Here is a 21,900-nt window from a genome sequence, read left to right on the forward strand (position 1 = left end):
AAAGTACATGTAGTTAAAATTTTTGTGACCATAATTGTTCCCTCGAAGATTCTAAAATTTAATTTCATAAATTCAAATATGTCTCCTTTTATAGAGATCTCAAATTTTTAGAGAAAGTTTTGTAGCATTTTTACAGATGTCCCCTCCACGGAGACCCTAACCTATCTGCATCTACTTGAAGGAGAGAAACAGTTTTATGGGGAGTAGCTATAAAGACTGTTAATGTCTAAATATGAAGTTTCTCCTCCTTCAATAACCAGCCTGCACTTGCCTTAGAGTCATAATGTGAGTCCACTCATTTGTCCCTCAGCTGGTGAATTCTCTCCTCTCGCTTTTATGTTTGCCAAGAGGAGAGTTATCTGTCTTTGGCCATAGATATTTCAAGCAAAGGAATGGGTTGAATAGTCTAGCATACCACCGTTTACCAGAGTTTAATCAATTTTGCCTGGTCGACTGGGATTGAAAGTCTCGTCAGCACACCGTTCGTATCAAAGGCCTGTTATCCTATCCAGTTCTACGTTTTGTACAAGCATAAAATATTTTCTTAAGGAAAGAACCCTGACAACATTAAGGGGGTGCCATGTCTAATTGTGCCCAGCAATATAAAGTGAAAACCAATTAAATTTGACATTAATGCTGGATAAATGCAGAGTTCTGCTCCTCCTCAACAATATTGCAGTTGAATGTGTTTTGCACTTTGGCTGAAACATAATATTCCTTACATCAAGCTATCATATTTATATGGTTAATTTTTGTGCTTTCACTTTAAGTTCATTCACATTTTTTAAAAGCACATTTGTTAGTCCACTGTTATTGATTTTTCAGGCCTCTTTCGTGTAAGCTGTGCTGTACAAACATAGCTCGAAACACCAAGCCTACCCTGTCGTTTATTCTCCAGGACTCGAATTGATCTTATTATATAATGGTCCTGACTCCCACAACTCGACTAAATTCGACCACAGATACTATTAGAAAGAAAATGGACCGCGTCAGAATCCGCACCGGGCTGCCTTACACTTAGTATCTAGTATATTTAATAATATCACGTTGGAAAAAAAAACTATAGGCATATCGCAGGTGATTCTCTTTGTTTTACCTCATGTAAAGTACCTTCTGTGCTTACTCTGTCTTTTAGAAATAGCAGAATATTTCTTTATACTCAGTAATTCTGTCAGTCTTTGTACTGTCACTGCTCTTAAGGAAAATTCTGAAAACATTTAAAAAATGAATTCTGTAAAACCTGGGAGGAGCTGACAGGTGCAGTCTCATCTCTTTACAAATGTCATCGCAAGTAAAATTTATAATGCTGCCTTACCTGTGTTTAGCGCTCTGTATAGTTCTCAGCCAGCTTCTATAGGCACGGTCTGGGTGACCCCAGGCAGCAGTCTTGGGAGAGATGCAGGAACAGTATAAATAGGAATGTGCGCTGGGTAGCTAAGCCAGAGGAAACCAGAAAGTATAAACAGAGTGCTTTTTAACAGTTTAAAAATGCAGTTTCAACACCTTAAAAAAAATCCCCCGAAACATAAACAATTGTTTTATTTTAAAAGGAAATATAAGTAGCTAATAAACAGTCGGAAAGAAAGCCCTCAACTTCACATATTAAAGAAGTAAAGCAATATTAGTGATATCTTCACCTGTCAAATTACAGCAGGGTGTGATGAATTGGACACCCTCATGTTCTGTAGTAGGTACTTATATTGGTACAATCATTGAGACTAAACCTTTAACAATAATCATATTCTTTGTAATTCACCTTCCGGGAATCTTTCCAAAGGAAATAAATTAAGCATCAAAAGAATTGATACCTAAAGTCTTATACCTAATGACTTCTTGTAGCCTCATTCTGGTATTTTCAACAACATAGGGAAGCTCTGTTGTAATGCTCTTTATAGCATGCTTTCATTTAGTATGTACTCACTGTTATACTAGTGTAAAGTTAATACACTTCACTGGTATTAAACGTTTATCTGTACTCAACAGTAGTTTTAGGCTCTAAGGATAAAATGATGAGCAAGAAAAAGCATCCTTGACTTCACTAAACCTAAAGACTAATAAGAAGTTAGAATGCAAAATTGTATATACCATGTGATCCAAATTATATAAAATTGCATAAAAAAGAAATTGAAGCAAACATATAAAAATGTTAAATGTTACCTCGAGATATTATGATATCAGGTAATTATTTTCTCATTGCTTTTTCTGCACTTTCAAAGTTTTCCATACATTCTCTGTAGATTAGTCTGTAGGTGAGTATCATAGTGAGTCCTCAGTTACTCTGGCATAGTAGTAAGGCTGTCCTTAATCTATGACTCACTGTATTTTAGCTTATCCATTTGCCTGAGGTCAGCTAGTATGACAATAGGGTTAAGGTTGAAAGTTTAATGACTCATTGAGAAAAACTTAATATTTGCACGACTGTTCACTCATCACCAAACATTTATTGATGACCTATTATGCACCAGGCACCCTCCTAAATGTTGAAGATACAAGGGTGAATAAAATTCAGTCCCATCCTCAAAGGAGCTTAGAGCCTAGTCTTCTTGCAAGCTGTATGCTATAATTCACAAGTACTGGAAATAGCGATATTATTAATAATATTAATATTCAGTAAAAAAGAAAACTTTATCATTGGGAAAAAAAAGGATTCTGCCTTGTTAAATTCTTATCAAGAACAGGTTAACATTGCCCTTTTTGTCTCTGAAGGCTCATTTTAATGTCAGAAATATATTACTTCAAATGTTAAAGGAAAGATCAGGATACTCATATTGAAAAATTAATCAACTTGCCTTCATTCTACCTTCATTTTATTAGCCCATATCTATCTCCTGACAACCCCAGGGGGCTTTTTAATCCCTAGATGTTGAAGAACACCAATAGAGACATACTCAGGTCTCAAAATATAAGAAGCTGGAAGATAAATTGATTCTTATCGGTGGGGCTGTGGGAAGATGTTAAATATTCCTGTGCTCTGGAATGAGGAATCGCCATTTGCCCTTAAGACTGTTGGAAACTCATAGGATTGTTGGAAACTGTTGGTACCTAATAGGGCAGAATTCAAGTTTGATGTTCCCTGCTAAGGTAGTCTTTATTCGTGGGTATTCGTACCCCTGGGGCAGTGGTTCAAAACAGGTAGTGATTTTGCCCCCAGAAGATATTTGGCAATGCCAAGAGGCATTTTTGGTTGTCACAATTGGACAGATGCTACTGGTATCCAGTAGGTAAAAGTCAGGAATGCTGCTAAATTGTGTTCTACTGTGTACAGGACAACTCCCCACCAAAACAGATAATTATCCTGCCCAAAATATCCACAGTGCTAAGACTGAGAAATATATGGAGGGTTTCTAAATGGAATCATTTATATGATCCAGCAATCCCACTCCTATGCATATATCCAGATAAAACTATAATTTGAAAAGACACATGCACCCCAGTGTTCATAAGCAGCACTGTTTACAATAATCAAGACATGGAAACAACCTAAATGTCCATCAACAGATGTCTCGATAAAGAAGATGTGGTATATATACACAATGGAAAATTACTCAGCCAGAAGAATGAAATAATGCCATTTGCAGCTACATGGATGGACCTAGAGATTATCATATTGAGTGAAGTAAGTCAGACAGAGAAAGACAAATATCATATGAGATCACTTATATGTGGAATCTAAAAAAATGTATAAATTCTATTTACAATCTAAAACAGACTCACAGACATAGAAAACAAACTATGTTTACCAAAAGGGAAAGGACGGGGAAGGAATAAATTAGGGGTTGGAAATTAACTGACATACAATTATTATATATGAAATAGATAAATAACAAGGATCTACTGTACAACACAGAGAACTATATTCAATTTCTTATAATATATAATGAAAAAAATCTGAGAAGAAAATATATATGTATGTATATGTATAACTGAATCACTTTGCTGTACACCTAAAACTAACATTGTAAATCAACTATACTTCAATAAAAAAAAATTTTTTTTAATGGAATCACTTTACAGATCCTCAGTTTTCTTTCGTATTATCTGAGAAAGCCAGTTCTTCTTTGTCACCTCCCCTTTCATGATAATCTCACTTCGACTCTACAAAAGAAAGACCAAGAGCTCACTCATGTCATTTTTCCCAGGACAGAAAGACTTCCATTGCACTACAACAAAGGGACAATTTGAAATATTGATTTTAATGCTGAGAAAGTGAATAATTCTAATGAAGGGGCAAAATACCCTTTTTCAAGTCAAGTAGCTTCCTGTTTTTTAACTTTCAAGAAAATTGAAGGAAGACCTTATAAAATTGTCAGTTATAGATTATTAAAAATAATTTTTGATGATAGAATGCTATGTGATTTGAGGCACACATTTCAGAAGGAGTTTAAAGAAGTGAGTTGAACTACTATGGCAAAATTAGTTCCTCTTCCACCTACATGTTTACGTGAATATGTTTTTCAACACTTACATTTCTAAAAACAAAAATAGGAATAGAAGTGATGCTAAACCTCATTACATTTTAGTAGTAAATAACAGACAAGCGTAAGTACCAAAATTAATGGGGAGAAAAAAACCATCTGGCTTATTAAGAGATGAAATTCCTTTAAATATTGAATTTTATGTTTAGTAAATGTAAAATTTATAATATAATTGTGTAATTTTTATTGACTGTGATTTAGTGATAATGATAACAGTAAATCAATCTGGAAGGAATGTTAACACTCAGAACTCATGTTCATGGTGGGGGGAATGTTAAATTTAAATATATATGTATTTTTTGTTTCAGAGAAGTATAGCCAGGTGATTAATAAAAGATTTTCAAACATGAAAATTTTGACATTAGAATAAAATTCTCTGGAGGGTGGGGGGTGAAATGGAAATATGAATTTAAGGAGAAAAAAATATATATTGAAATTTTTCCGTTAAAGAAGAGCTTATTTATGGTTTTCTTTTCAAATGTGTGCTATAGATATCAAAACTTTTTTTGAGTAAAAGTAGATTTATTTAGAGAGATACATACTACATAGATATCAAAACTTTTGATATTTGGATTCCATTAATATATTTAAAGAGCAATTCATCAGTTTTATTTTATTTTTTAATATTTATTTATTTACTATTCCATCATTTCGTCTTGGTGAGGGGAGGTAAGTAGGTTTATTTATTTTTAGAGGAGGTACTGGGGATAGAACCCAGGACTTCAAGCATGCTAAGTATGTGCTCTACCACTTGAGCTATACCCTCCCCTCTCATCAGTTTTATTTTAAAATATAAAATCTAAAATGCTTAGGAAATTACGTCCTTTGCAGTAATGTAATATGTACTATACAGTCTGCTTGGACAGCAGTTCTAGGATGAAGGGAAATGCTCCAGGCCCCGTGACCCCCTAGTCCATTGTGGTCTGCCATGTGTTTTTCAGGCCTGTATTAACCTGGCATCATAATTGCTTAGGAACTTCATTAGATTGACTACCTACCTAGACAACGATTGTTTCAACTCTAAGAAGAACCAAGAACGATAGCCTATTCTCTATTAACTTTTCTTTGATAACTAGGCACAATCATATCTGAGAGGCTTTGGACAGTAACCAACTGTTCATTTTACCCAAGTTTCTAAAGTGCCAGTTCTCTGTAGAAACTCTAGACGACCATGAAACTCAGAATCAGCAACCATGATATAAAAACAATATCCGACTCAAAAAAGAGGTACTTCAGTACATTCTCTGGTAATTACTGCGTGACCTTGGGTAAGTTACTTAACTTCTGCGAGCCTCACTTTTTTTGTAAAATAGAGATAAATACCTGCATTATGAGCATTGTAAAGGCTGAATTGTATACGTAAGTTAACGTTGTAAAGTACTTAGCATAGCACGTTAGTATTTAGTCATCATTGAGTGGTTTATTATTATTCTTGAATTTTTATTGTCACAATAAAAAGTGAAATGCTGTTATCTCTATATTGCAGATAAAAAAGCTGAGGCTCAGAGAATCTCAGGCCAACTTCTATATCATTGTATAATTTTCTGAGTGCCATGGGCTTCCCAGAGAGTTTTCATTAGGAAATAGAGATTTAGTTATATAGAAGAGAGAATTGAGATACTGAAATATCAAATGAAGAGCTTTGTTGTACTAGGATGAAGTGAGAATATTGAGGATCCAGTGTCTGAGCTTTTGAAAATCCGAAATCTATGACTACTTCGTGTTTCAAATTTGTCTTTTGATGAGTTCGGGGTCATTGGATAAAAAGAGGAGTCAAGCAAAAGGCAGAGAGGAGGTCTGGAAAGTTGGTCTGGCAAATGCCAGTGTCAGCAGACTTGTCTGACATCTCAGTTGCCCCCTGAAACCTGTCTCATAGTAAGTGTCCTCACTCTCACCTAACAGGTCCTTATATCCCTAGTGAACTTGATTTCAAAACATTAACTGCATCCAGTTGCAGAGAAGAGACTCAAGATTATTATGATAGTTTGGTGTTTTTTTCTTTTATTTATTTACATTTGTTTAGCATGACCTGGTTGAAAAACTTATAGACACACCATTTACCAGATATAAATTGCAATTTTTCCCCACATACAATCTCGCTGAAGATTATTATACCTATGGTGATTTCTTCATAGCTATGGCTGGTCGATCTGTTGTTTGGGGGTGTGTTTTAGGAAGGAGCTCACCACTTTTTTAAGTAAAACCTGTCCAATATTTTATTTTATTATACTTAACGTGCAACTTTTAAAGACCCCACCAAGTGTCTAAAATAGTTGAATGTTTCTTTTTCTTCCCACTAAAAATTATACTTTCCATTAGAGAAAACTCCTCAAAAATTTCATCTGAATCTACTTTCAAGTACACACTTGCAAAATGCATGTACAGTCTTTAATTAAACTCAAATACTCCATTATTTCATCTTAAAACACATGAAGGTTTGTACTCATTAGTTTATTTTTAAGATTCCTATTGGAGGGGGTGGCCATAATTTCAGTGGTGTTTTCTGCCATAATGGAAAGTACCGACATTGGGAGATCAACACTGTGAAACTTACGTAACTTGTTCTATACTCAGCCCAACATATTACAGTCTAGTTAAATACAAACTGAAATCAGTTGGCAGAGAAGTTCCGTGTTATGGTGCAGATATTAGCACCTTGTTAGCAGCCCGAAACCAGCTTTCTCAGGAAGAAGTTATTTATGAATGCAAAGTTTTATATAGATAAAAGCTGTAATGCTTGAAAGGCATTTGATGAACTTATATTTGAATCCAGAAAAAGAAAAATATTGTCTTTCTGGACATTTGTAGCTGGAATAAAAAAACTGCACTAGTACACTTAAAAACAGTGGGCATTTTTCAAATCCATTATTTTACTCTTTAGGGTTCGATTTCTAGAAAAAATAAAGAGTTTTTTTAGTGCCACAAGATAATCGATTGTGTAAAGTGTGTTATAAATGTGTTATAAGGTCCGTGTTCCCCTGACATTAATCTATATTTCATCATCATCATCATCATCATCATCATCATCATCATCGTAGCTAATTCTTATTGATCATTTACTATGTGCCAGACACTGTTGTGAGCACTTTATACTAATTACCTCGGTTAATCATCAGAATAAGTCCTCGAAATTAGTAGTATTTTTTTAATCCTCATTTCACACATAAAGGAAATGAAGCATAGAAAGGTTAAGTAACAAGGTCACCCCAGCTAGCATCTGGAGGAGCTGGAATTCGAATCCAGGTTTTAACAGCTGTGCTCTCCTTTCTCCCCATCAGTCACTTATGACCACCGGATACTGCACACTGATTTCCTCTTCTTAGTCTGTCTTGTCTATCTCAGAGGCCCTTCCTAGGGTGCATGACGTTCGGATGCCTCCCTGACCCTAGCCAACCCAAAGCTTGGTGAATAGTCTTTGGAAATGATCTGATTCATCTTCCTCTTGCACAGAATTAAAACATCTTTCCTCAGCACCATTAACAGAACATTTGGAATGGGAGGGTGATCGTTCAAAATCACTTGAAAAGATGTCTTTCTACTATTAACATGCATTTTAAAAATGGCCACCAGTGACCATTCGCCACACCTGGACCTGAGGCAAGCTGTCTTAATTTGAGAACCCGTGGCTCCGACCCAAGTGCAAGCAGTACCCCATACAATGACAATTTGCTGTCTCACAACAGACAGACTGCCTTCTGGGGATTCAGTGGGAAGAGTTCTAGAATTTAAACCAGGAGACATTTTGCTGCTCCTGGCTGTGTACTCTTGGCAAGTCACCCCTTGGGCCCTGCCTTCTCATCTCTAAATAAGGTTGTCTCCAGGGTTCCTCCAGCTTTCAGAGTCCATGGGTGCATGCCTTTCAGAATAATGCCTTGTTACATTGTTACCAGGGTTGGGTCTCAGTTGTTCTACTTGTTGAGGGATCAGGGGCTTTCATAGATTAAGTAAACTGCCCCAAACCAAACAGGTATGGGGTGTGTACACAGGGATTCCACCTCAGGACTATGTGATTCCAAAATCCCAAACTGGGATGCTCATTGTGATTCTAAAATCCAGTAGGTCTGTCTCCTACAGTATGCCTGGTCTCCAACTAATTAGAATTATCATAAATTACTCCATAGCCCCATATCTTGCACTATGCCAATAATACAATATTCTTTAGAACTATATTAAGAATATCGAAAGAATTGAATTCCATTGTAAGGTACATCCCACTGAGAAATTTAACCTCAATAACTTTTACTCCCTGGTAAGTGAGTTTACCAAATCCTTTCCCAAGACACATTTTCATAGGGATTTAAAGAAAGACCTCAATGGCAGGAAAACTTGAAAGATCCTTCCAACTCCTCTACATGGAGTTGAGGTGGGGCGAGCACAGAATGTCTGTACCGATTTAAGATAAATATCCTACCTACTGCACAGTTTTGCTGAGGGCTAGTTGGAGTGTGTGTGCGTGTGTGTGTGTGTGCGCGCACACAGGAAGTATTTAGAGAAGTCAGGGTGGGTAGCTTGTGTGGGAGGTAGGGGAATTCAGTGAAGGGAGATACTTTAGCCTTTCCTTCAAGTACATCTCCCTCCTGAGTACATTTACTTCCATCACAATGGACTAGAAGAGAGCCTTGCTTAGTGGTGCAGAACCCTTGAGACCTAATTTAGCTTTTATAGGAAATTCAAAAAGAGAGAAACGGCACAAGAGCAAGAGAACAGAACAAAGATATGAGTTTGTACAGGGAATATTGATACTTCTGGACTGCCTCTGTAACTCCTTTAAAAGAATTTTTCTAAGTAAATGCTGACTTAGACTTTTCTGGGAGCGGAAGGGCCGAGCGCCTCCCGTGGAGCAATGCGCTGCCCGAGACATCTTCGCAGTCCCCGACGGTCTGTTGTCTCGGGTTCATTGGTTTTTACGCTGCGAAGGTCAGCAAACATTCTGGAAAAATTAATTTTCCCTTTTAATTTTTTAAATGTGTCCTCACAAGGATGCCCAGAAATGGGAAAGTTACATAAATGCAAATTAAAAACATGCCCAACAAGCTGTGCCTGTTGGTCCCATTGATCTTTTTTTTTATTCACGTTTCCCAGCAATTTCCAAAAGCATCACCACATCCTTTGTTAACTACATATCAATTAAAATACCTCTGCGACTCAGGTACAACAACACACTATTAACTGTCTTCAACAGCGAAAGGCCCACTTTTTACTGTTACACATAGTACATGGAGACTTAGAAAGGCGGGGGGTAGGGGTGGGGAGCCTGCCCTTAAGGATTTCACAGAAGATGAAGAAAGACATTTTTTCCAATGCTGTAGAGAAAAAAAGAAGTCAGAGGCTTAACCAGGCAATCAGTGGGAGGATCAGACCAGAACCTAGACATTGTTATTCCTTCTCATCTACTGCAGCCACAAAGTCTAATAAATTGTCGTTCGCAAGCAATTTTGCCACACAAATATAAAGTTGTTAGTGCAAAGAGTCCAAATTACTTTTGTGGATGGCTGTAGCAGTGTAGTAGTGGAAGGCAGACTGATTTTAAAAAGAAAAGAAAAAAAAAGGAAAACATTGAGCTTTGAAATTAAAAGTTTTTCTGCCCTACTTACTTTTTCCCAGATCAACTGGGATTATTTTCCTGCCCCTTTGAGTCTGTTTCCTCACCTGTCCCGTAGGAGACAGAGATCCACTTCATTGGGCAGGAAAAAGAATTAAATGAGGCAATAAATATCAAATCTAGTAGGTACTTTATTATTATTAAATTATATTATATATTATAATAATAGTAATAGTGTTGTTATCTGACAGACAGCAGTCGTATGTGATGTTTGCACTTTTGAAAGCTGTCCTTAAGCAGCCACCTTGTGTTTAATATGTCGCTCATGTTTCTGGGGCTGGCTTGCTTTTCTGCATACTGTGAAACTGCCTGTGGTTCTGTTGATCTTGCATCTAGTCTGATGACAAGCTAGAGCATGGTCACTAACCTTAGAGTCTGTTACGTCATTTAGTCTATTTACTATATTTAGCTCCACACCATTTAGGCTTCTTGTATACAAATACAGAATAAACGGTAAAATTCTGTGATTTAACAGCTTGATTAATAACCAGGTCGAGGTGTTAAATTGAAGCAAAGATCTTTAGGTGACTAACCTATATTTAGTTTATTGGGCAAGTGGATGCTAACTGGCACTTCCTACCAGCTAGAAAAATACATCAACATAACTAACTTTCCAGCTTCTAAATCCTGCCATTAAGCAAAACTTGATTGTACTGCTGCATTAGTCACTGAGCTTGAGCTGAAACTCCTGTTTTTATTCTGGGAAGATGATTTATTCAAAATAATGTTTCACTTAGGGATCTAATCATAAGCCCAAGATGATTCAGATGGTGAAGTCCAGCTGTAACAACAATACTCTTGTCCAGAAAAATAACCACATGTATATTGAATCCCTTGAAAGTTTTCCATAACAGATCTAGGGATGATAAATCATGCAAACTCATTCTATAATTAACTAAAGTGTTCCTTTTCCTTTACCATAATCCAAAAGGATTAGCCCATGGCTTTTTGTTGGATAAATCAGGGGGTCATAATTTACTCCACTGTGTAAAATTAAATTCAGATTTTAAAATCTAACCCCCCCAAAAAAAATTCCAAACACACACAAAAATGAATCTTTTCAGAAACTTTAAAAGAAGTTATTCGCAGCAAATAAATTTTCAGTAATGGACAATATATATTAAATAGCACATCTTTCAATAATCTATTTTAGAACTTTTTCATAGAAATCTCCTGAAACCTCATGATTGTATCATCTAATTACTGACTCAGTAATATGGGTAAGCCAGCAGAGCCAGGTTTCTGTAGTATATCCCTAATCTTGGATTGTCACAAGGCTGACTTTTCACCATTTTATCGCTATTACAGAATATAGTACCTGATACAAATGTTGAATAAATGTGCCTCAGAAATGGAACCATACCTCATGTCCCTATCTATGTCCCTACTATCTGTAAAAGTGTTAAAGTACAGTTAACCTCCTTTGGGTGGTTTACTGTGAAAGTATAATTACTAGTAAAGCAACAATGCTGCAATACTCCAATCTTTCATAAATATGCTCCTTGTGTATTACCTGCTATATCTCCCAGTTCTTGCTCCTGGCTGCAACAGACCTTGATTCTGACCCTTTCTGGCTTTTGTTTTCTATTGTCACACTACTGATACGTTCCATAAAAATGTATTGAGTAGTCACTTAAGACCGTTTTGCAACAAAGCAGAAGATGGGTAAATGAATGGATGTATGGACAGATAACTTTCTTTTCAGAGAACATTTAAAGTTGCTGAATTTCAGCAGCATGCCTTCCATTTCAATTTTACATTTTCAGCTCGCTAAAAAAATAGAGCATCTTTCAAGAATTGCATTGTGCTGAACTTATTGATTTCCACTGAGCATGTTGATTTCTACTGAGCCCATTACTTGATACATCATTAATATAATAATTGAGATCAAGCATTTGTAGATCCAAAGTAAATGACATCAAGATTTCAAAAGCAATAAAACATTGAATGTAGACCTCATTTTCTCTCCAGGAAATACTGACCAAAATGATTCTACACAGTGATTTTATTGCATTATTTTCTGAGTTATCTGTACATGGGTCAAATAAAGGCTGAGAAATTTAGTTCACATTATTAACCCAAGTGCTGATCACAGAATGGTAATACAGCAGTGGAAGGGTGTTTGCCTCAATAAGGATAAAGCCTGATTCTTTGATTTTGCTAAGATAAATCATTTAATGCAATGCATTGTCTGTGACTCGCTTCCCTAGAGGATGGTGCTGATATTCAGTTCTTTAAACTGGTTACCAAAGAGAGAAACAGCATAAATCAGAATCTGTGTAGGTTATTCTTCACAAGGAACAACCTGTAAGCTGAAGTCATTGTTTGGCTTTCCACTGTTCCCAGATAATAAACGAAAGAATGGAAGGAAATGTTTTGATGAATAGGGGTGTCACTGAAAATCAGTATTAACCTAAAGAAAAAAAGGGGAGAATGTAAAATGCACGTGAATACCTCTTTTCCAGCTTTCAGCTCTCTCTCTAATCCTTATTAACCGAGCACATCATGCTGATTTATAGGGTAGGTGTGGTGCCATTTGAGTTTAGGTGTTTAACAAGAAGTCAGCATTCGGTAGATATTTCTTAAGGTTTGACTCAGGTTGCTAACTTTGATTCTCTCAAATTTTCTTCTCTATAATAGTCTTTTAATTTGCTGTATACTTATGTTCGCCCTCTATATTCTCCTACAAATTTCTATCTTTTTGCTTCCTCCGTTTTTTCATCATCTCATAGCTCTCCCCCGTGGGATTGATTCCTTTTCTCTCTTCTTTTGTTACAGTCCTCTCCATCTTTTCTACCTCTGCCTTTGGTAAAAGTTCATCAGAAGTGCTCTTGGACGAAGGGAGAAATGGTCTCAAGATCTCCCTCTTGTACTTTCACAAACTGGGTCAGATGCAAAGCAGAAATTAATATTTACAGGCCCTGAATCCTATTTAAAAGTATGTTTGTCCCACACCTGTGTTGTTTTACATATATAATCATTTCACAACTAGAAAACTCTAGCCAGAGTGTTCAAAATAAAATCTTCAGCCTTATTAGTGCCTCATAATCAAAAGTTAAAACAAAACAAAAAGAATCACCTGTGATGTTTCCCAAACTAGCTTTCCAGCTGGACTCTTTTTTCTAGGGGCCTATTAAATCAAGCACTTTTTAAACTTAATTCTTTTAATAACAATAAGTAATCTTTTGTTTCCTGTTGAAACTTCCTTTCACACTCAGTTCTAGTGTGGCCAGACAATTCTGATGACTTGCTTCTGCAGCTGAAACTGTTTGGGTTTATACTCAGTCTTTAATTCCCAAGCTAAGAAAAATTCTTAAGAATCACTTAATGGTACTACACACCAGAATTGTAAATTGGCAGCATGGAAATTATTATCATGACTTCATTCACTGGGTCGACCACAAATTTTTTAGCAAACGTTATGTTCCAAGACCTGTGCTAGATTCTGAGGGAGAAAAGAGGAATAAAGATCATATTATTTACAGAGAGCCAAAGATTCAGCCAGCCAGTGATTACAACGCAGTGTGTATGTCACAGTGGGGTTTTACACAGGGGGCTAAAAGGTCGCAAGAGAGGAGACTTAATCTGCCTTGGATCTGGAAAGGTCTGAAGAAACGTGGGATTCCTTCAAAGGGCGGAAGAGTTAAGATTCAACCCAAGCAAGAGAGATGTCTGAAAAGGGATTCAGATTACCTAGAGGTGATGGATAACGAAATTGGGGAAATAACTTGCTATAAATAACTGATACCACAACTATATCATTATCATCTCTTAGATACTAAATCTTAAGAGACCCTGGAAGAAATTTAAAGGTCTTGACTTCTGCTGAAAAACTAATTAACTTTATTTTTTGCTGACCTTTTTATTTCCTTCCCATAAGATAAGCTGGTGATTTAAATACTTGCATGAAAAGTTTCAACTAATTTATAGGAGAAGATAATGTTCAAATATTTATTCTGTTGTTTGCTCAAACTAGTCCTGTGGTCTCGTCCCTATTTGCATAAAGTAAATACTTTTAAAAACCACTATTTATTCTTCCCTTGTCTGGTAATCAAAGCTTAGATCAGCCATCATAGCTCAAATATGAAAAGCCAAATTCAGAAAATTATAATATTTGTCTTTATCTTAATATTCAAACAATGAAAAAGGAAAAAAAAATATTATACATCCTGCAAAGATCACATCTGGAAACCTAATGATCTTTCAAAAAAAATTTTTTTGGAAAATATATCTTTTATTCTAATTACATATAATAAGGGAGACTTTTAGAAAGGGAAATTATTACTTTTAACCTTGGATTTGCTGTAAGATTTCCTGTAAAAGCTAAGGGTATACAGGGTATTCAAAAATTACTCACTAAGTTATACTTAATTTTACTTGAAGCTGAATGTATTTCGTGGTCTACATCCCAAATGCTGGTAAATAAACACAAAAGATAAATTCCTGATTTTCAGAAAACAAGCAGTATTTCACTTCGTCCACTGAATGGAGAAATGAGTGTACTTATGTGCCACAATCCCTACTGTGACTGATTAAATCCTTTGTAAGTAAAATGCAGAAGTTATCTAGAGTTGGAGGTTATATTGATTTTTCATCACTAGCTAAAGGCTTGCATGTCAAATAAAAGGAATTCCAACATCAGGGCGGGGAGAAGCTGTGTTTCTGAGATCCCTTTTTAGGAATCGGTAAGAAACCAAATACTTGTATAGTCTAGTTAATAAACTCAGGAAATAGGGTGATGGAATTTTATTTTTACTCTTTCTTAGAAAAAGCTAGAGATTTATCTTTATAACTGGTCGAAGAATTTTCAGTGTCCCATCTTGCATTTCACATATTATTAAACCAGCCAGGATTTGCTTCCTGGGTCCCTCTTAAAAGGAAAAGAGGATATCACACCCAGACATTAGAATTTTGATTCTCAACACAGTAAGTGAGCCAGTACGTGGGAAACCTGATTTCAATTCAGATGTCCCCATGGGAAGATGAACAAATTGAAGAATATTTGTTTTCAGTTTTTATAATAAATATAAAATTCTACTGTCTTTGCCTTCCATGCCATTCTAGCAGCAGCCTAATGAATGTTCACCTTTGCTTCCTGAAATCCACAACTAAATTAGAATCTCTTCCTAAAAGTTTCCCAGGTGATTCCAACATGGACCCAGGGCTGAGAGATGGAGAAAACAATGCAGACAAACTGTAGTTGATCACTAAATTTTCAAAAGTAAAGTGAAAAAATTGCAAAGGAACTAGTAAGAAAATACAAGATGTGGTACAGTAAACTGAAGAAATAGAGTTTGCTCCTATCTAATTTACAACTTCACAAGTGCTCGTTTTCACAATAAGAAAACCAAAATGGACTATCAAAGACTTGCCTAATTTGGAGTCATTCAGGTTGCGGTCAGCTACTGGCTTGCATGGGAACGACCAGGGAATTTATTTAAAGTGGCAGATTCTTAATCTAACCCTCTCCTTTAACAAAAACCCCAAATGATTCCACACTACAGCTTTCAATCCATGACTCTAGTTATCTCATACTCTTTCCTCTTAGGAAAACAAAGCTTACATTTAATTTTGCAGTTCAAGCAACCAAAGAAAAAAAAAGCCTAAAGACTTACTCAGAATCAGTTGGACAGTCCACTGCTGTGACCCTTGCATGGAGCCCCAGTCTCTTCTGCATGGCGCACCTCCTTTCCAACCTCTGCTGACCAAGGCTGCCATGGTTCTGGGGGTCCATCTTTTCAAACACCCATTTCTCAGAATTTCTCAGGACTTTGTCATACAACTGAGGATGCACATGTGAGACATCAAATACATGTTTCCTGTCAATTACCAAAAATTAACGTTTGTGCCAGAAATTTGGGGAAGGTATATTTTCTCAGATGTGCAGTGAAGTCTCAGCCATGATCTGCAATCTTGCTGCCATGATTTCTGTTTTCTTAAATTATGTGATTATAATCAATTTTGGGATACACATCTGCTGTAATATAAAAGCTGTATATAATCTTTCCCAGAGGAAAGATGGGAGATTCATGGCAGATTAGAAGAAAAAGAAATAGGTTTCAGAATATATATTCATATATTTTATATGAAATATATATATATATATATATATATTTCAGAAAGGTATGCTTTAAAACCCAACAAACAAACAGGACAGTAAACAACAACAACAAATACTAATCGACCTCCACCCCCAAATAAAAAGTGAAAACAAAGACAATAAAGATCAAATGTTACAGAGGAGACATCCTGTGACACTCTGGTAGAATGAGGGTTGATGAGTTGAAGTTACTAGAAAGCAAATTTCCTTCCATAATGAGGAATAACGGTCTGAGAGAGCTGCGTTGGGCCCTATCATCGACGTACTCAAGCAGAGCTTGGAATGGTTGACTTTCAGGGCAGTTTACAAACAGAAGCCTCGCTGAATGGAAGCTTGGGATTAAAGATCTAAATTCCATTTCAGTGTTTATATTCTATGTTGATATAGTTACAGCTATTCACAAAAGGCCATTTGGAAAAGACACTCTAATTAATTAAAGCTAGCTCTAAAACTCATGAGAATTTGGACTTGGAAACTATAAGCGTAAGCAGTCAACCATGATTTGTTACTAGTAATAAAGTGTGAAAGGACTTTGATTATTATTCAAATTTTAAATTAGAAATTTATTCTCAAGCAATGTTTTGGACAGAATGCGAAGAGAACCTTAATTACAGTGTTCTATTATGGAAAACAGGATACTAAATTATGAACAGTTGTTAGATGCATTCATTCATTCTGTAAGTACTTACTAAGCACCTATTATGTGCCCGTCACTGTTCCAAGATCTGGGAATATAGCAGTGAATAAAAGAGACCAAAAATCTCAGCCCTAATGAAATCTGCATTCCAGAAGGGAGAAACAGACAATTTTTTTATAAAAGTAAAATCTATAGTATTTGTGATGGTAGTAATTTCTACAAAGAAAAAGATAGCAGAGAAGAGAGATAGAGGTGCTCACATAAGACATTGCAAGGATTTACTATTTTCTTGTCTATATAATAAAAGTATAGCCATATTTATTATTGCCAAGAATGATTTTTGAATTCACAAACTTGGTCATTTAGGTCAAACCCCCTGATTTGACAGAAGAGAGGGCAGAGATCACAGCAGCTCATATTTTGTCTAAGATTTCCAAAGCCTGAGTTCAAATCTACTCATACACATGCACAATGTACATTGTACATTTCTTATGGCTTCAGAAATTGTCCTTCAAATCCATTTTGTCACTGCAAATGAGGCCAGACTTTAACTAAGAATATTTTCACTCTTCCAAAATATTTCTCTGTGTGTACATCTCCCCGGCAGCATGTTTATAGGGTAGCCGGTCAACTTCATGCACTTGAAGATAGATGGCTGTTAACACCATGTTGTGAGTGATGACGTAATTTCACATGATTTCCAAATGGAGTTTCAGAGCCACTCTTCCAAGACTGACTGAGATCTATGTAGACTATCAACAGATGACCATAAATATAGTTTGCTATAATATATTTTTAAACTATCTATCTGCTTTTAAAAGACACGCCAAATCTGTCGTTTTCTTTTCTCTAAACTCCAGTGACACAAAACGAGAGAAGATCATTTTTCTCTTGGGACAAGGACCAGAGAGACCTTGAAGGAAGAGGTGAGCAGGAAATGACCCTGCTTGAATCAAACTGTGATCTACATAAAGGGAGTGGGCTCTGTTCCTTACCGCCCTAGTGTTGAGAACACTTTTAAAGTGCAGTTATTACTAGAAGTAACTGTGAAAATACTATTCTCCTAGTGCAGCTGCTCCCTGCATATTTGCTTTACTGAAAAAAGAGAAATGTTTATTATGGTTAGTAACGCAAGCCTCAGGCATCAGTGTCTCAAGTGTCTCCTAATCTCACCTCACACAGACGTGTGTCTGGCGGTGGGGAAGCCGCAGCCCTAGATGTTTCTATGCAGGATTTAGGGTGCCAGGATTCAGTGGGTCTGGCTACTCTCTCCACCTGTAAACTGTGAACAAATGAGAGGCAGACAGGGAGAGGTCGTGGGTACACCTAGAGCGGTTTTATACTGTAACTCTGGACGTAATTGGGCTTTCAATATCTTTTAGGGATAAATGGGAAATGATTTCTTCTGAATGTAGTGGTTCTTGTGTAGTATCACTGAAATCATTTTCTTCTTCATAGGCTGTGTTGCACTAGCATTGATCAAAGAGCTCTTCGGTACTAGCTCTCCGAGCTTTGTTTTTGGTATTGTTGCTCTGGTGAGAGTACTAACATTTGCATGTGCCTGCTCTGTCTCAGGCCCCGTGCTCACATCTCGTTTCATCCTCACAGCAACCAGATGAAGTGGATACTGTTATTACTGCCATGTTTTAGGTGAGGCTGTGAAGCTGAGAGGTTAAATAGCATTCCCAAGTTTGCCTCCTTAGTGAGTGTGGGGGCTAGGATCTCAGACCCTCAGGATTCAAACTCATGAAGCTTCTTTCCTCAAAGCTTTGAATGAACTCTCTTTATCTGATCACTTTTTCAAGGGAAAGTGCCATGTTTTCTATCCATGAAGATGGCTAAGGAACGGAGGAAGTATTTTTGCAAGTATTTCATAATTAAGAAAAATTCTTCATGCTATCAAAGAAGTTATTGGACATTTAGGTGGTAATATTTAGTTTCTTCATAAGGGAAAAGATATTGAAACCCAAGGACTTCTGAAGGTTGACTTTTTTAGTTGGGAAAATGAGGAAGGAAGGAAAGAAGGGAAGTTTGTAGTAGCAAGAGGATTGAACAGAAGAATAAAGAAGATAAATAAGGAACTATTGTTAATACAAAGCTAGAAAAAAATATAACACTAAGGTCACATTTAACAATTTAGTTGTTAACCATAGGAAAAAAAATCTCTCCACGGTCTCTGCTCCTTGCAGAATCACTGTGTATTTCTCCAATATTTAAATCTTTGAAAGTTGAGGCTTTTTATATCTCAACTTTTCATCTTTAAAATGGATATAATAATAGTATCTGGCTCAATGCCTTATTTTGAGAATTCAAATGGTAAATGCATTTGAAAGAGATAATACAAAGTATTTTCAAAGTGTTTTGAACAGTGCCTAGTACATCGTAAGCACTCAATTAATGTTGGATTCTGTCAGTTTTATTATTACATATCAGTATGTGAAAAAGCATGACACTTAGGGGAATGAAAACTAATTCCCCAGTTTCTATTTTAAGTATGAGGAGTTATGATTAAACTGGTATATTAATTTAGCAGCACTTCAGAACTATATCAAATGAATGGAAGTCTATGAGATTCATGGCCTGGCTATGGCAGTGGTGTAGTGTAAATATTCCGTCCTTCACCCCAAACTTATAGGTATTCCATGTTTCTTCTGAAAACTGATCTTCCCTTTCTGTGTCTACAAATCTTTGAGGTAAATCCAAATTCTAGCGCAAGTATGATGAAAGGTCATACACATAACCAAAATATTTTCCAAATAGAAGTAAAATCTTATGGCCTGTTAGATTTTGGTGGTTGGGGAAGAAAATGTGATTCTATCCACTCTTTTTGAGAGCTGACTGCAAATCCCCCCATCTTTCCTTTGGGTTTAGCAAAATCAAAACTATCATGCCTGATATACTCGGAATTTGAAGCCAAATAAAACCTCTGCAATTAAAGTGAGTCTCGTACCTTTAAAGGTGACACCAATCAAGTGTTGGATGCGGCTGTGAAATCTTCTGTAACTCTCTTCAAATCAAATTGGCCATATGGCCGCCAGAGGAGGAAATTTGGTCTTTTCTAGTCATGTCGATCCAGGCATGTTGGGCCAAGCAAAGGAGAAATCATCAAACCATGCTACTTACACTGGTAATCAAATGGCACTCACCTACCAGTCAGACAGAAACACGGATGGCTCGTGGCCCAAAATCATTCATTTTCCTTTATCTCACTCCTCTCTGTAGGAACAAATTAAGGACATCAACCCTTCTACCCTTGCCTCAAGGTGACTTTGTTTCTAATGTGGACTAACTATTTATTTCCCAGTGAATACTTGAGACAGGTTAAAAATCACACCTTCCCTCTTACCATTCCCATTTGTTAAATATGATTCTTATCCCAGAAATCAATTTATTTATAACCTTTCCTTTTTGTTGTTTCATAAGGTACTGGACAATGATATTGTTAGTCTCAGCATTTCTCCTGCAAATAAGAGTAGCGCTCCCCTAGAGACACTATTTATCTCACGAAGAGACTCCCAGTTCCTGGGAACACTTTTCTGGGCAGGGAGTTTTCTTTGAAACAGAGTTGTCACTCATCATGAGGGAACCCACACTTTGTTGAAGGTGTAAACTGACAACCTGAATACTGGGATTTCCCTGATTACTGTATCAAAGTGACAATGACTGATCAAGGTTAAATGCTACCTTCAAGCTTTCTACTTTTTGAGACACAGCCATAACCCCAAAGCTGCCAGGTCCAATAGATTGCAGGATTCCACTTTCAGACTAGGGCCATGTGGACAGTCAAATCAGAAGTGCTCCAAAAGCTCCCCATTGTCTACGTATCACATCCTAGTATAAAGTGAAGATCCGAAGGTCCTGGGAAGCTGAATTTCTCTCCCTGAGTGAATGACGTTCCCGTTTCAGAAATACCAAGCTTGTAGTTTTATGCCATTTTATCGCCCTGTAAAATGCAGTACTGTCATGAGATCAGTTTATAGGGCTCCGACATCTAGGTTCAGACATCTGAGCTTCAGGTGTGTATAACCCCTGTATAATTACCTTCTTTAAATAGAATGACCATCAAGTTTTATTGTAATCTGGCTTCTTTAATACACAAAAGAAAAAAATAGCCCTGTATTTTTTATAGTATTTTCTTTTGAAACAAATAAATTTAAGTCGACTCAGAATAGATTTTCTCTCTCCATCCTTCCCCACTAAAATTTGAGTGTAAACATGCTAAAACCTTGCATGGGAATTTTTTAATAAAGATTGCTAAGTCTTTTTCTAGATGGGGTGCAGTTTATATGGAGGGGCTGATGAATTCCTGGTCTTGAAATTCAAAATTATTGCCACTTAAAGCCATGTTTTGAAGTTTTTTCCTTGGAATTAATGCTATGTGATGTTTGAAGCCTATGAAAAACCTCCAGTGTTCCTTTTCATCTAAGCTGACACACTGTCACACCAAATAAAAATAAAGAAGATATAATGCCGCAGAATTGTTTGCAATCAGAAATTTTCTTTCAAGTTTACCTATTCTTGATCAGCTATCCATGACCTCTACAGTCAATACAGGTTTCTAGAGATCAAAACCCGAAGATTTCTATCATTCTTTCCTGTGCTTTTCTGCACATAAGGGAAAGGACCAAATGCAAATGCAGTCCTATTTCAGCAGCAGTCACATTTGCTAGAAATGTACGTCTGTGAAGATCATTGAAAATCTAACCAGTTCTCTGCCCTACCCCTTCCCCTGTTTTTTTCAGTGATCAGGTCTGATATTCACCCCAAGGCATCACTCTCAGCTTAGTTTTTCTTTTCTCTCTCCAGTCTCATTTACTTCTTTTGGTCTTTACTCCTCAAAAAAAGTCTCATTAACTCATTATTACTAATTAGAAGGAGGAATACGATGCTACACTGTACTTTTCCAGGACTGTTGGAGAGCTGCTTTCTTTAGTCGGTTGAGCTCCCCAGGTACACATCCTACTCTTAGAGTAAAATCCTTGTCTGCAGCATAGTGTCCTTCAGAGCACCAGTATCGAGCTTTATCTGCAGGAGACCCTCCGTAAACTCGGAGAGCATGACAACAAACTCCATAAATTACAAATGG

The 21,900-nt window shown here is 36.6% G+C and overlaps 1 protein-coding gene and 1 long non-coding RNA gene across 2 annotated transcripts in view; both read left to right on the forward strand.

Moving 5' to 3' along the window:
• The window catches only part of RORB (RAR related orphan receptor B), a 172,170-nt gene that overhangs the window by 11,601 nt on the left and 138,669 nt on the right, over positions 1 to 21,900 (forward strand). The gene's annotated exons all lie outside the window — the stretch shown is intronic.
• On the forward strand, positions 16,609 to 19,811 carry LOC140695852 (uncharacterized). The gene is made up of 3 exons (XR_012071682.1): positions 16,609 to 16,660; positions 17,675 to 17,740; positions 19,686 to 19,811. It is a non-coding gene; the product is annotated as an uncharacterized lncRNA (long non-coding RNA).

This window comes from Vicugna pacos, chromosome 4, assembly GCF_048564905.1.
Source record: "Vicugna pacos chromosome 4, VicPac4, whole genome shotgun sequence".
NCBI classification, from domain to species: domain Eukaryota; kingdom Metazoa; phylum Chordata; class Mammalia; order Artiodactyla; family Camelidae; genus Vicugna; species Vicugna pacos.